At 38.5% G+C, this 14,636-nt stretch overlaps 1 protein-coding gene across 1 annotated transcript in view; it reads right to left on the reverse strand.

Annotated features, from left to right (window-relative positions):
- LOC137001163 (uncharacterized) overlaps nt 1-14,636 on the reverse strand; it is a 299,895-nt gene that overhangs the window by 131,944 nt on the left and 153,315 nt on the right. The gene's annotated exons all lie outside the window — the stretch shown is intronic.

Below are 14,636 nucleotides of genomic sequence, written 5' to 3' on the forward strand. Positions count from 1 at the left end.
TATGTCTCTCATCTTACTAGCATCAAGCATCCTTGAAAATACATAAAAAATATATTGTAGAAAAATTAAATATTATGAAATAATTGAGCGTCGAAAACGTTCTTCTTAATTTCTTACGTTTTTCTAAAATTCTTGTCATAAGCGTTTTTTATGGATGGTTATATTTTGTTGACAGATTTCCTAACCTTACATATCAAAAAAATTTATTAATAATGTTTAGTTTGTCCCGTTAATCCCAGATTTTGTTAAAAGTCATTTAATGTCTTTTCGTATAAAAACAAGTGGTAGAAAAGTAAAAATCGTTACTCGGCACTATTAAAAAAATAATATGTTCTTAAAAATTATGCTTTTAAAGATTAAAAAATCTGTCGTATCAAAATACAACAATATCAGCTGTATATGATTAATGAATAGATTATCTTAAATATAAACACAGATTATAAATACCGGCCTGAATCTTCCATTTATCTAATTGGTGCATTCAGCCGACACAACAGTTGTGTGAGCGCACACTGCCGTTGGAGTATTCCATCAGATCTTTAATATATCATATAAAGGATGTCCGATTTTAATTGTCCCAGGCAAATATCTCGAAAAATGCGCGAGATACGAAGAAACGTTTTAGACAAGAGTTTCATGACTTCGAGGGACATAAGACGGTACGGTTAATTTGATAGTCGTTTGAAGGTCACATGAAGGTCACTTTTAATTTTTTAAATGGAAAAAATTTTACATGTGAGTAATCTTCTGAGTCGAAAGTCGAAAATGAATGCCAAATAGCAAGCGTGGCCAAGTGAATAAGGCGAGTGACTAGAGTGCTGGTGGTCTCATGTTTAACACCTACTTTTTGCAACATTTTTTTCCATTTTTTTCCTCATTTGTTTTTAACAATGTACAATCAAGTAAATTATTAGATGTTTTAGGTTAAAAAACATTTTATGTTTGTGAAAAATATTCGCATATGTCAATAACTCTGGAAAAAAATACTGATTTGTCATTGTCAATAAAAAAATAAAAAATAATTATATAACACAAAAGTGTTTGTCAAATTTTTGTTTTTTAGATTTGTATCACTTCGCATCTGAATCACTCGATTATTATAAATGTCCTTATAACATATTTTTACAACATTTTCAATATCCTTATAACATCATCACTGAGGATTGTCCTCAAATACATGTGCTATTAAATATGTTATTGAGGACATTTTGGTGTCCTCAAAAATGGCGATGTATCGTTATAATTACTAACGAGGACAGTCCTCGAAAACATCAATATATAGATACACGAACGAGGACGGTCCTCAATAAATACAAATGTCCTCAAAAAATGTGTTTTTTCATAAAAAATGTCCTCGAAAACATCAGTTAATATATATATATATATGTATACCATATATATATTTTATTTTTTAATACATTAAAAAAATTTTTATTACTTTAAATGAAGCTGGGTAACGGTGCCTCTTTTTATATGTACAAGACACTTTACTGACGCCGTATGGCCGCACATGCGCAAACAAACCGGTCCCTAATCGGAACACTGCCTGGAAGAGGCGTCCAGCACGCAGAGCCAAGGACAGTGATACAAGCACTCCACGCCACCGGTGCTTACAGCATCGTCGCGGGGGCATCGGCGAAGAGCGTTTCAGGTACACCGATCGGCAGCGAACAGATCGTTTGCTGGACATTTTTGCGCAGTAACGCCATTTTGAAATCGTTTGTGTCCCGCCATCGCGTAGTAAAGAAAGTGCAGTCATACGGCATTAAGGCTCGTCCGCAGTCAGCGCGCACTCGCCTCATACGAACGCGGCTTAAGTAAGAATCGACACAGTGTTAACATCCGCGTGCGTGCGCCACTGTTACGGTGTTAAAATTAAGGTAACATGGAACCTCCTACGGTAGAGCAGTTGCAAGAGCAACTAGTTAATTTACAGACGGAATTGCAAAGAGTGCAAGGCCAGGCCAGGGCAAACGTCGCGCATGTAGATTCATACCGGGTTCCGAAAATTCCGCCATTTCTCATTAGCGATCCTATGATATGGTTCATTCAAGTCGAAGCGACTTTCGCAACCGCGCGCATAACGGATGAAAAAACAAAAGCACATTATGTAATTATGTCATTGGATGCGGAAGCGATAGCGTGTTGCCGTGATCTCATTACAGAACCCGACCCGGCCGAACCATACACGAAGTTCAAGGAGAGAATAATCGAGAATTTTTCAGCATTGGCCGAGAGCCAACTTCATAAATTACTAAAAGGACAAGTTTTGGCATCCGGGAAACCCTCGCAAATTCTCAGTAGATTACGCAATCTAGATCTCAATAAACGCTGCGATGACTCAGTTTTAAAAGCAATCTTTTTCGAATATCTACCGCAGCAGACTAGAAGCATCCTCGCGACTTCAGAGATTACGGACTTAAACAAGCTTGCTAAAATGGTCGACAAGGTAGCCGAGACAGTAGATGATTCTTCGAGATGCTTAGCCGTCGCCACCACTAAAAAATCGCATTCCTCTGACCTTGAGAGCAAAATCGACCGCCTCGCTACAGAGCTCGCAGCTCTCTCGACCCAGGTTAAACGATCAAGTAGATCGCGAGATAGAGAATCACCGGACAGGAGCCGTAAGCGCTCTAAGAATAGGCGTCCGAATGTGTGTTGGTCGCATCGAACTTTCGGCGATAAGGCGCGAGCATGCAGAGGCACCGATAAGTCTCTCTGTTCGTGGCCTAAAACCAATGCCAGCTCAGGGGGGGGGGGGGGGAGAGCAATCTGCTACCAAGGAGGCGAGTATAGCAGGTCGACAATCAAGCGTTCGTCTCCACGTTCGTGATCGCGTCACGGCGGAAACGTTTCTCGTTGACACCGGTGCGGACATTTCATTACTGCCAATAGGCAACGCAGCAAACAAGTCACCCAGTAATCTAAAACTCTACGCGGCAAATGACACGCAAATTAATACTTACGGTGAATCATTCCGAACGCTGCACCTCGGCATTCGTCCACTTACGTGGAATTTTTGCGTAGCGTCAGTTCCGTACCCAATCATCGGGGCCGATCTGATCAAACATTATGGTCTCTTACCCGATCTTAAAAATCAGAGACTTATCGATCCACAATTTAACACCTTCGCCGCAGGAACCGTCAAACCAGTTCCAGTATTCGCTGTTAGCATAATCAAACCTGTCACAAAATTCGCGCATATTTTAACCAAATTCCCAGAAATCACAGGTCTTGAACAAACGGTCCCGATTGGTAAAAGCGATGTGTATCATCACATCAGCACAACAGGCCCACCGGTAGCAGAGCGTCCCAGAAGATTAGCGCTCGACAAACTAAAAGCGGCCAAAGCCGAATTTAAGCGATTAGTTGAACTCGGTATTTGCAGGCCATCCAGCAGTCCGTGGGCGAGTCCAATCCACATGGTTCCTAAAAAAGATGGATCGTGGAGAATTTGCGGCGATTATCGTCGACTAAACGCGGTAACGATTCCAGACAAGTTTTCCCGTACCACACGTACACGATTGCGCTTCCAACCTTCGTGGAAAAACTATCTTCTCTAAGCTTGATCTTCATCAAGCTTACCATCAAATTCTAGTTGCGCCCGAAGATATCTTTAAAACGGCTGTCATTACGCCATTCGGACTCTTTGAGTATAAATTCATGACCTTTGGCCTCAGAATGCCAGTCAAACCTTTCAACGACAGATTTTTCGCGCACTGGGCGATCTAGAATTTGTGTTCGCGTTTATCGACGACATTCTCATCGCGTCGACAACATTAAAAGAGCACGAAAGACATCTACGTACAGTATTTCAGCGACTGAAGGAATTTTATTTATGCCTCAATATCGACAAGTGTCTTTTTGGCAAATCGGAACTGCAATTCCTCGGTCATACAATTAATAGCGAAGGATGCCAATCTGATTCTGACAAGATCAAAGCCATTTCCGCATTTCCCCGACCGCGTACAGTCATTGAATTGCGCTGTTTCTTGGGTCTCGTTAATTTCTATCGTAAAAGTCTGCGTGAGGCAGCCAGCGTGCAAGCACCACTCAACGAATATCTCCACGAGTCGCGCAAAAACGATAAACGTGTTATCACATGGACACCAATCGCCGAAGAGGCATTCCAAAGATGCAAAAAAGATCTCGCCAAGGCGACCATGCTTTCCCATCCAGATGACACGGCTGAAACACGCCTAGTCACTGATGCTTCTGATTTTGCTATGGGAACAGCTCTCGAACAGTATCTCGATAATGCCTGGAAACCCCTCGCGTTCTTTTCACGCAAATTTAGCCCGTCACAACGCAATTACAGCGCTTATGATCGGGAACTAACCGCGCTTTAATATGGTAGCGATAAAATATTTTCGATATTTTCTGGATGGCCGCAGCTTTAAAATCATGACGGATCATAAATCGCTTATTTATGCGTGCATGCAGCGCTCTGAGAAAGCTTCGCTTCGTCAGCAAAGGCAACTCTCATTCATCTCGCAATTCACAACATGTATCGCACATCTTTCGGGAAACGAGAATGTGGTAGCCGACTCACTGTCCCGCGCCGAAACCATCCGTTTGCCCGTAGAAATCGAGTTAAATGAACTTGCAGAACAGCAAGAGCGCGACGACGAACTTCAAACCATACGTGAAACTCCAAATTATCCACTTACTTTAAAATGCATCCAATGGGGCCCTACGCACACCACCCTTCATTGCGAAATAACCGGAGAGACAATCCGTCCTTACATTCCCGTATCCTTACGCGAACGCGTTTTTCACATGTTTCACAACGCGGCTCATCCGAGTGCTAAAGTTACAGATCGTGTTATACGCCAACGCTACGTATGGCCTAACATGCATCGTGACATCGCAAAATGGTGCAAAAAGTGGTTAGATTGTCAACAATCGAAAATCTCGCGTCACGTTCAACTCAATCCTGAACAATTTGTCACGCCAGACGGCTGCTTTGAACATGTCCATATGGACATCATAGGTCCGCTACCAATCTCAAACGGCTACAAATATTGCTTAACTCTCATCGATCGATTTTCGCGTTGGCCCGTAGCAATTCCGTTGAAAGAAATCGACGCCATATCAGTCGCGCGAGCGTTTTACGATAATTGGATCACAAATTTCGGAGCTCCAAAAACCTTAACTATCGATCAAGGGAGCCAATTTGAATCGCAACTCTTCACAGCACTTCTCCAGCTTATTGGCTGTCAGCGAATTCGCACTACTGCCTACCACCCTGCCTTTAATGGCATGATCGAACGATGGCATCGAAGCCTTAAAGCCGCAATAATGTGTCACACGGACGCAGATTGGTCACGAATGCTTTCGACTGTATTATTAGGTCTACGCACTCAAGTCCGTCTTGATACTGGCGCATCCCCGGCGGAATACATTTACGGGACAACCCTACGTGTTCCGGGGGAATTTGTTCTTCCCGTCGATTTCACCCCTGACCCTCATGTATTCATTGAAGAATTTCGCAAACATATGCGCAAAGTAAAACCTGTACCAGTACAGCACAAACACAAAAAGCGTGCATTCTTTTTGAAAAACATGCACACGTGTACGCATGTATTCCTGCGTGTAGGAGGTACAAAAAAATTGCTTGAACGCCCCCACACTGGTTCGCATCGTGTCATTGAGCGCGTTTCCGACCGCATTTTTGATATAGATGTAAACGGCACCAAACGAAGTGTATCCGTAGAAAATTTAAAACCAGCATACTTTGTACCTGATAACTTCAGTGATCTATTAGCGGATAAAACCTCAGCGTCTACTCCGTCCAAAGATACTCATGCAACGTTAAAAACCTATGCGCGACCAAAAAAAGTCACTTTTGCTTTATAACATTAAACCAAAGAAAATTCTTAGTATTTAAGTATGTCATTACTATAAGTCAGTTATAAGGCTATTTCGTTAAAAATTTATGTAAACCTAGTATTAAGAAAAACATATGTAACCATAGCTATAAAAATATCAAACACGTATTAACATAATTTTTGTAAAACTCGTTGACACTCGAGGGAGAGTATGTGGGGAATTTATATCCGCCATATTGGTACGCTTGAAGCGCAGCTCTACCAAGCGAGCAAGCATACAATCACCAACACTGTGATCTTGACTCTCGTCTTGTACAATCAACAAAATAAATAAGTTGTTCTTAACCATGAGTGATTCGATCTCTATCTCGACACGTCTATAGTAAGTGGGACACGGAATTTAGTCACTAGTCCCCACAAAGCTTTCTCGCGATCAAGCATCGATCGAAGCGGTATAAAAGAGCTTCTCCGCAGATTTTTTTCACTCACTCGCTTCAAGGCGAGCTCTTACTAAGGGCCCTTAAACGGAGTCACAGCTCTGCTTCGAAGAGCGCAACCAGCAAGTCTTTTCGACTTTTCACAGTGCCTGGGAAGGCACGAAAGCGAGAGACTCAGTCTCAGCTTTGACCGCACACCTCACGTAGGATGTGCATCTACGGTCAGCTGACGCACCAGCATCGCCGTCGCCACCACAGACTCTACAGCGGAAAACAATTCCCTTAGAGTTCTGTGCCCGGTTGACTCGGCCCCCACGGGACACACACGTTCCAGGGGACATTCGAATGCGAAGGCCTCTCCCGCCTCGGTTCGCAGACTCGCGCCACCGAGAGCCGGACGGTCGCAGCGCATGGCACAACGGAGACATACTCCACCGCAACGCAAACCTTGCCTCCTAGGGCTTGCTCACAGAGCAACTACCATGCAGAGGACCGCTTCCCGCACGGAATACTTCCGACACATGAGAAAGGGATGCAACATGCACCCTCGCATGAATCGTCCTTTTGGGGACCCGATTCCAATCACGCAGACGCGGCCGGTAATATATTACCGCGCCGTCACCTTTCATTCTAAACTCGCGGCCTTACACTTTGCCGCGAATGCGCCGCTGGCGCACTCAAGCTACAAACACAACTGTACATACATACTTCTCTCTGACAAAGAAATAAACACATTTCTACACAAGTGACTCTATCTCACTTCTCACCAGTTCGAACACATCCTTTGGGCTATACATCCATAGGTACTAATAAAATTACACACTCTATAAATACGACAGATAACATCCCTATAAACGTAAAACAATATAGATATCCACCGATCCATAAAAACGAAATTAAAAATCAGGTAAATAAATTATTAGATCAGGATATTATTCAACCGTCTGTTTCACCGTATAACTCACCGTTATGGGTAGTGCCAAAAAAACCCGATGCTGATGGCAACAAACGATGGCGGTTAGTAATAGACTTCCGTAAACTAAATGAAAAAACAATCGGAGATGCATACCCTTTACCTAACATATCAGATATCTTAGATCAATTAAGCAAAGCCAGGTATTTTTCGTGTTTCGATTTAGCCTCAGGCTTTCATCAAATTCCCATAGAACCGCAAGACACCGTAAAAACAGCCTTTAACACGCCTAACGGTCATTTCGAGTATAAAAAAATGCCATTCGGTTTAAAGAACGCCCCCGCGACGTTTCAACGCCTGATGGATAACGTTTTAACTGGACTACAAGGAAATGTTTGCTTTGTTTATTTAGACGATATCGTTATATACGCACAAACTTTAGAAGAACATAAACAAAAATTACACCAAATTTTCGAACGAATCAAAAAAGCTGGTCTTAGCTTACAGCCAGACAAGTGTGAATTTTTTAAGCGCGAATTAACATATTTAGGCCATATCATATCAGATAAGGGAGTTAAACCTAACCCAGAAAAGATAAAAGCAATCGAGCAATATTTCGTTCCTAAAAATCATAAACAAATAAAACAATTTTTAGGACTTGTAGGGTACTATCGTAGGTTTATTAAAAATTTCAGCGAAATTACAGAATCATTTACTTCGCTCCTCAAAAAAAATGTACCATTTAAATAGGAAATAAGGCAACAAATTAATTACGAAAAACTAAAACAGTTACTATCGAGAGAACCTATTTTACAATATCCAGATTTTGATAAAGAATTTTTATTAACTACTGATGCAAGCGATGAAGGAATCGGTGCAATCTTATCACAAGGTGAAATAGGCAGCGATCTTCCCATTGGTTACGCTTCACGAACATTAAATAAAACAGAAAGAAATTACGACACAACGGAAAAAGAACTTTTAGCTATTGTCTGGGCAGTGAAACATTTTCGACCTTATTTGTACGGTAAACCATTCAAAATTATCACAAGCCGTTAACTTGGCTCTTTAATGTTAAAGATCCATCATCCCGACTAATGCGCTGGCGATTGAAATTAGAAGAATATAATTATAAAGTCGTATACAAAGAAGGAAAACTAAATACAAACGCAGATGCACTCTCTAGAAATCCGCAAATAATGACCTTTCAGATACAAGCTTCAGGTAGTAGCGATGCGAATTTGAGCTATAGCCTATTTTTACAACATGCACTAAATGATTCATTGTGGGAAACAGATAATATAATCCCTCAAACTTCAGGTAAAATAAAAGGTCTTTTAGTGAAAGAAATAAACTCTTCTCCTAAAATTAAAATTTCTCTTTCTAAAAACGGTAATAAAGCAGAAGACATAACGCTCGCACCGGGAAATATTAAAATTAAGAAAAAAAGCATCTAACCGAAATAAATTTGTTACACGCGAAAATAAAAATACCCCAATAAATATAGAAGATATATTTAATTGCTTAATTAAATTAAAAAAATATGTAATTGCACATAATCAAACGATAATTTCGATAGCACCTATAGGAGACGCTAACAATAAAATAAAAATAACTCAAATAATAAAATATATATTTAAAGATATTCGTTGTGACCTCCGATCGCTGAATTATGTAGTTCTGTTAAAATATTTTGTTTTATTATTGGATCAACAACTTCTTGTGTTAACGATTCTAATAGATACACCAATCAAAGTATATCTATTAGAATCATTAACACAAGAAGTTGTTGATCCAATAATAAAACAAAATATTTTAACAGAACTACATAATTCAGCGATCGGAGGTCACAAAGGCGTAACAAAAACTTTAAAACGAATACAACAATACTACTCATGGGATGGTATGAAACAAGACGTAAAAAATTATATAAAAGCTTGCCATGATTGTCAAAAACGAAAATTAGTTAGAGTAAAAACAAGAGCCATGTTAATTACTGACACTCCAAGCGAGGCATTTGAAAAGGTAGTGATCGATATTGTGGGTCCTTTGCCGGAAACAGAGGAAGGACATAAATACATCTTAACCACACAGGATCAATTAACGAAATTCTGCACGGCTTATCCATTGCTAGACACAAACAGTACAACTATAGCTGATAAAATTGTCAATAAATATATTTATACCTATGGTTTACCTAAAGAATTGTTGTCCGATCAAGGTAGTAACATTTCAGGAAAGTTAATGAAAGGAATTGCAAAGATCTTTAAAATCAAACAGGTAAAAACAAGCGTTTGCCACCCTTAGTCAAATGGAGCATTAGAGCGCTCACATCATGTATTAGCTGAATATCTAAAACCATATATTAATCAAAATCAAAATAATTGGGATTCATTTCTAGATGCCGCTATGTTCTCTTATAATACCGCTTATCACGAAGGAACAAAAATATCTCCGTACAAACTAGTATTTGGACGAAAACCGCGACTTCCTTCCGTACTTGTAGAACCGAGACAAGGAAGCACTCATGAGGAATTTTTCGTAGATTTGACGAATGAATTGAATTACCTAAGAAGAAACGCTAAGAATAATTTACAAAAGGCTAAAGAGTCAGCGAAAAAATATTACGATAAGAAAATGAAACCATTAGTTTTAGATCCGGGAGAATACGTTTATGTATTACACGAAACGGTCAGAACAGGTAGTGAAAAATTGTCTGATCAATACGACGGACCATTCCAAATTACACGTAGATTGAACGACGTAAATTATGAAATCAAAAGAGGCAAACGCAATCAAATCTTGCATGTCAATAAATTAAAACGCGCATATTTTCCTTTACAGAATGTTGATGTCGATGATGACTAGTTCAGAGTCTTTCGAAGCCTTTACTAATCAACCATTAACGAGACTGGCAGGAGTCTATTTTGAAAACTTAAACGACCTTCTCATTTTTCGAGACCATGGAAATTTATTAGCTACGTAAATCTTGCACCATTAGAAGAAAAAGAAAAGATATTGAAATTTTACGCGGAGAAAATCGAAATCTTATGTTACAGCAGATACCATATGTACGGAAACAATATAACATGTTCAGGACTACAAGAATTAGAACGTATTAAACGAAGATTAATAACATTAAAAACAGAGCGAGAAACTATCAACGACATGGTAGGACGATTCGATGACGAAATCCGTTTCAACAACCGCGGAGCGAGAGTCAAACGTGGTGTATTTGACTTTGTAGGACAAATTTTGAAAATTTTATTTGGCACATTAGATTCATCCGATGCTAATTACTATAACGAACAAATAGATCTCGTCTATAACAATTCAAAACAGCTAACAGAATTATACAAAAAACAAATCAGCATTATGCGATCCACGATTAATCAGTTTAGTCTTGCCTTTGCAGAAAATAAACAAAAATTTGAGGAAATCGATTTTAATTTGTATAAACTTAACGACAAAATTTACAAAAACACAGGAAAATTAAACGCATTACAATTGAACACCGAAACGAATTCATATTTGTTAGAATGTGCCGAATTGATGTTAGAATATAAACTAGATTTAACAATACTTACCGATGCTATATTACTAGCGCGCCGAGGATTACTCCATCCGAAAATACTTACTCCTAGAGAATTATTTAATAATTTAAAAGATTCACATTATATGACGAACAACAAAAGATTACCTGTAACCCTAGACCCTAGTCAACTTAATAACCTAATCGATGCTAGCGATTTAAGTATATTCTATAAAAATCATAGGTTAGTTTACATTTTCGTAATTCCATTAATCGAACAAAATGATTTCATATTATACCATATAATTCCATAACCGATCAAACAGAACGAAGAAAACGTTTACGCATTCATAAACCCGTTACACTCGTACATAGGACTCAGAACTGACAAACAATTGTATACACACTTAACCGATCGAGATATCACAAAATGTAAAAAGATTAACGACGCAATGATTTGCAAGCAAACGGACTTATTATACTAGATTTCGATCATCCATACTTGCGAATCGGAACTACTGAAATCCGCTAGATTAGAAAACATATTGAAAGAATGCGATATCCGTGTAATGAAAATTCATAATACTGTCTGATATCAACTACAATCTGCGAACTCGTGGCTTTATAATGCGCCGCGTGAGGAGACGCTTCACATTTTATGTAAAGACAACAAGCCGCGTCAAACACAACTACTTTTAACTGGTTTAGTTAAACTATCCCCGGAATGTGATGCCATTTCGGATAATGTTTTATTACATACCCAAACTATAAGCATAATCGATACCATTGACAAAGATTTTATTCCTAACGTTAATCTTAGTACAAACAAACTATGCAAAGATATCAAGGAAAGTAATGTTAATATTTCAGAGCTTCAATTGTTAAACATTGGTAAAATACCTCACTTAGATATTAATTTGTTAAAAACAGCTAGTTCTAGTTTGGACGAATTATATAAAGAAGTAAATGAGATAGGCAAACATCACCGAACTAAAACCTTATATGAAAAGACCTTGAGTTGGTTTTATTATATATTATATACTATGATAGGATTAGTTATTATCTATATAACGGTAAAATGTTCATTGATTAGTAAGTTCGTTCATATTTTTAAATTAAATGCTAAATTGCTGTATACCTAAAGAAGGCTGCGTTCAATATTTTAACAACTGTTTTAATAATAATATAACCACTCGTAGTGCTCATCCGACAGCTACGCAACGCGAAGTTACCTTTATATCGGTACCGACCGACAGCGAAGAATCCCTTCGTATCGAAAGAGAGGGACATGGAACAAATAACGAGATCCGACGCTCTCGCTCTCGTAATAATCGATTGTCAAGACTTGAACGCGTGTAAGACAAAACACAACTATTGTATCGTTTTAAGGAAATTTAACATTGCGAATTAATGTCATAGTATAAGAACCTATATATGTGTATGTTAGAGTATAAGACTACGTTATACCTCATTGTTAGAACATCGTTGAATATTAATTTTTCTGATCATTGTAATACTAAATTAAGTTACTGCGTTAATTTAGAAATAAGATCTTAAATGTATTTTTCTACTTCGAGAAAGATCTTCATTTCTAAGGGGGGAGATGTTACGTGCCTCAACTTATAGTTTCTTAGATTACTCTTTTTATTCAAACCTTCAAACCTTTTTTTACTTTTACTCCTTCTTGATCCTAAACACATGACCCTTCGATAACTGCAATAAACATAAACGCTGTCCCTATGCCTAACGCATATTTTCCCTTTGACAAAACCGCCTCCTTCCAATAAATATTCCGCCGCTACGATTTTTCTACAGCACCTTAAACGAAGATCATTCTCGCCAATTCAGTTCTCGATCAAAGCTCAAACCAGCAACACCGAATAAAGACTTTTTCCACAAACGTGTCCCGACTTATTCTAAATAATCTATTACGTAGCTATACGCTCGTAACAGTGCTTGCGTCAGCGCCTGATTGTTTAATAATTAAATAACTTTTGTCACAGGATTCTCGAGAAGTGACCTCGATTAATGGCCTCCTAAATGTTTATTATTGTTATTGTCTAATTAACCTATAATTATTACGTTGTGGTTTTTCGACACACAACATCCCTCCCCCGTTAAAAGAAGAAAACGGAGGTACGAAGTTTTCGTTTGTTTAGTGCAGTTGTCCCAGTAGTAACCTGAGTAGTGCATGTTATAATAATTTACAATTTTACGCATTCCGGGGTTGCGAGAGTTCTCGAGTTTTCCTTTTTTCTTTTCGCTAAAACAATTACCATTCCTATTAATATGGTTAACACAATAACTACGATGGCTACAGAACTAGTGACCATAGGATAAATAAATGTTGGCTTTTTGAATTGCACAACATTACTTTCTTCTAATTCCTTATTAATTTCTTTTATTTCTCTTCCTAAGTCCATGAGTTCCTTAGGGCTCTGAATGATTTTCTTTAATTTTATTGGTCTGATTGCCTCCTCGGGCTTATTTATGGCCGTCTCTTTTATTAGAGTTAAATTAAATTTCGGCAAAAAGGCTTGAATGCTAGTGTCGCTTGTTGACGTTAAAGTCCTGATGGTCATGTCCGTCGTAATTATTTTACAATTATTTACTAATGTAATTCTACCTGTGTGTTCGATTTTGATTTGCATATCCCTTTTATTTTTGCACTGTATAATTATTTCCTGTTCTTTATTAGTCGAATACAGTCACGAATTTTCTTTGCTTAGAGCTATCCAAATCGTTTGGTTAGATTTAATATATCTAACGTCGCACGCATTTTCTTTCGCTAGTCCCGCGTATAACTGTACTTCACAGAGTGCTCTCGGATTTATAGAGTATACTGGACTGTCTGGTTTACAAATATACTGATTTACGATTTTTACACACTTAAATTTTCTACCGTCATGGTTACATAGGAGGGTAATTCCAGATTAACGGCAATTACATGTTGGTTTATTTCCGTAAAGGTAAATAGTTCGCCATGGTTATGGACAGGTAGAGGAATTATCTTTATTAACTTATACTTAGGATAAGATACAAGTGGAAATCTTAATATAATATAGTATACACAGTGTCGTTCGCATAATACGCATTAACAGTGGTCAATTTTTCTAGTAACGGCCATCCATTATTTTCGAGGGCAAAAGGGAAGTGCGTCCTTTGAGGCAAGTGTGGCGTTATCGCTCGCAATTCGCTAAAAATTTGCTCTACCGCAACTAACCTAGGGTGTATAATTCCGTGTGTAGCGTAAGACAAGTAGTCATATACGTTCTGTACGTCACGCTGTAAATCGGTTAACATTTTGTTAATAATAGTGGAATATTCGTTTATTTCTTCGCTTTTGATAATTAATAATGTGCCGTTGTAGATACGCTTATCTAGATCGTATAATCTTCCGTTATTCTGTTCGATAGTTTCTTCTAAATCACTGATATGCGTTATTGTAGTATTTAATATTTTTAATTGGTTATGCGTTACGTGCGTAAGCGTCTTCTGGTTACTTTGTATTAGCATCAGTTGTTCGTTTATTTGTTTTTCATCGTCGGCGTCCATAGTGCCGAATAACGATTTAGCTAGCGAACCTATTCCGTTAATCAGTCCGCGCTTTCTATTTGATGAATGTTTATAGATACTGTTTAATCTGTCTATTAGTGCAGCTAATCTAACTTCATCTTTCTTTATTAATTCTAACAGATTCGCGAATTTGCTTTTCTCTGGACGAGTAGGATGTATCGTGTCCCGCGCGCTTTCGGCTCGCTCGACCCATTCTCTGATATGCTCATGGCGCTGACCTAACGACGATATTTCGAGTTTGATCACTAGTTTCCAGGTAGAGTCTATAATGTTCAGGTCTCCAATCTCCTCGAAATATAACCCAGGCTCTTGCTGGAATCGGTCCAAGGTGACGGGTAAGTCTGTTT

The sequence above is a fragment of the Linepithema humile genome, chromosome 7, assembly GCF_040581485.1.
Source record: "Linepithema humile isolate Giens D197 chromosome 7, Lhum_UNIL_v1.0, whole genome shotgun sequence".
Classification (NCBI taxonomy): Eukaryota; Metazoa; Arthropoda; class Insecta; order Hymenoptera; family Formicidae; genus Linepithema; species Linepithema humile.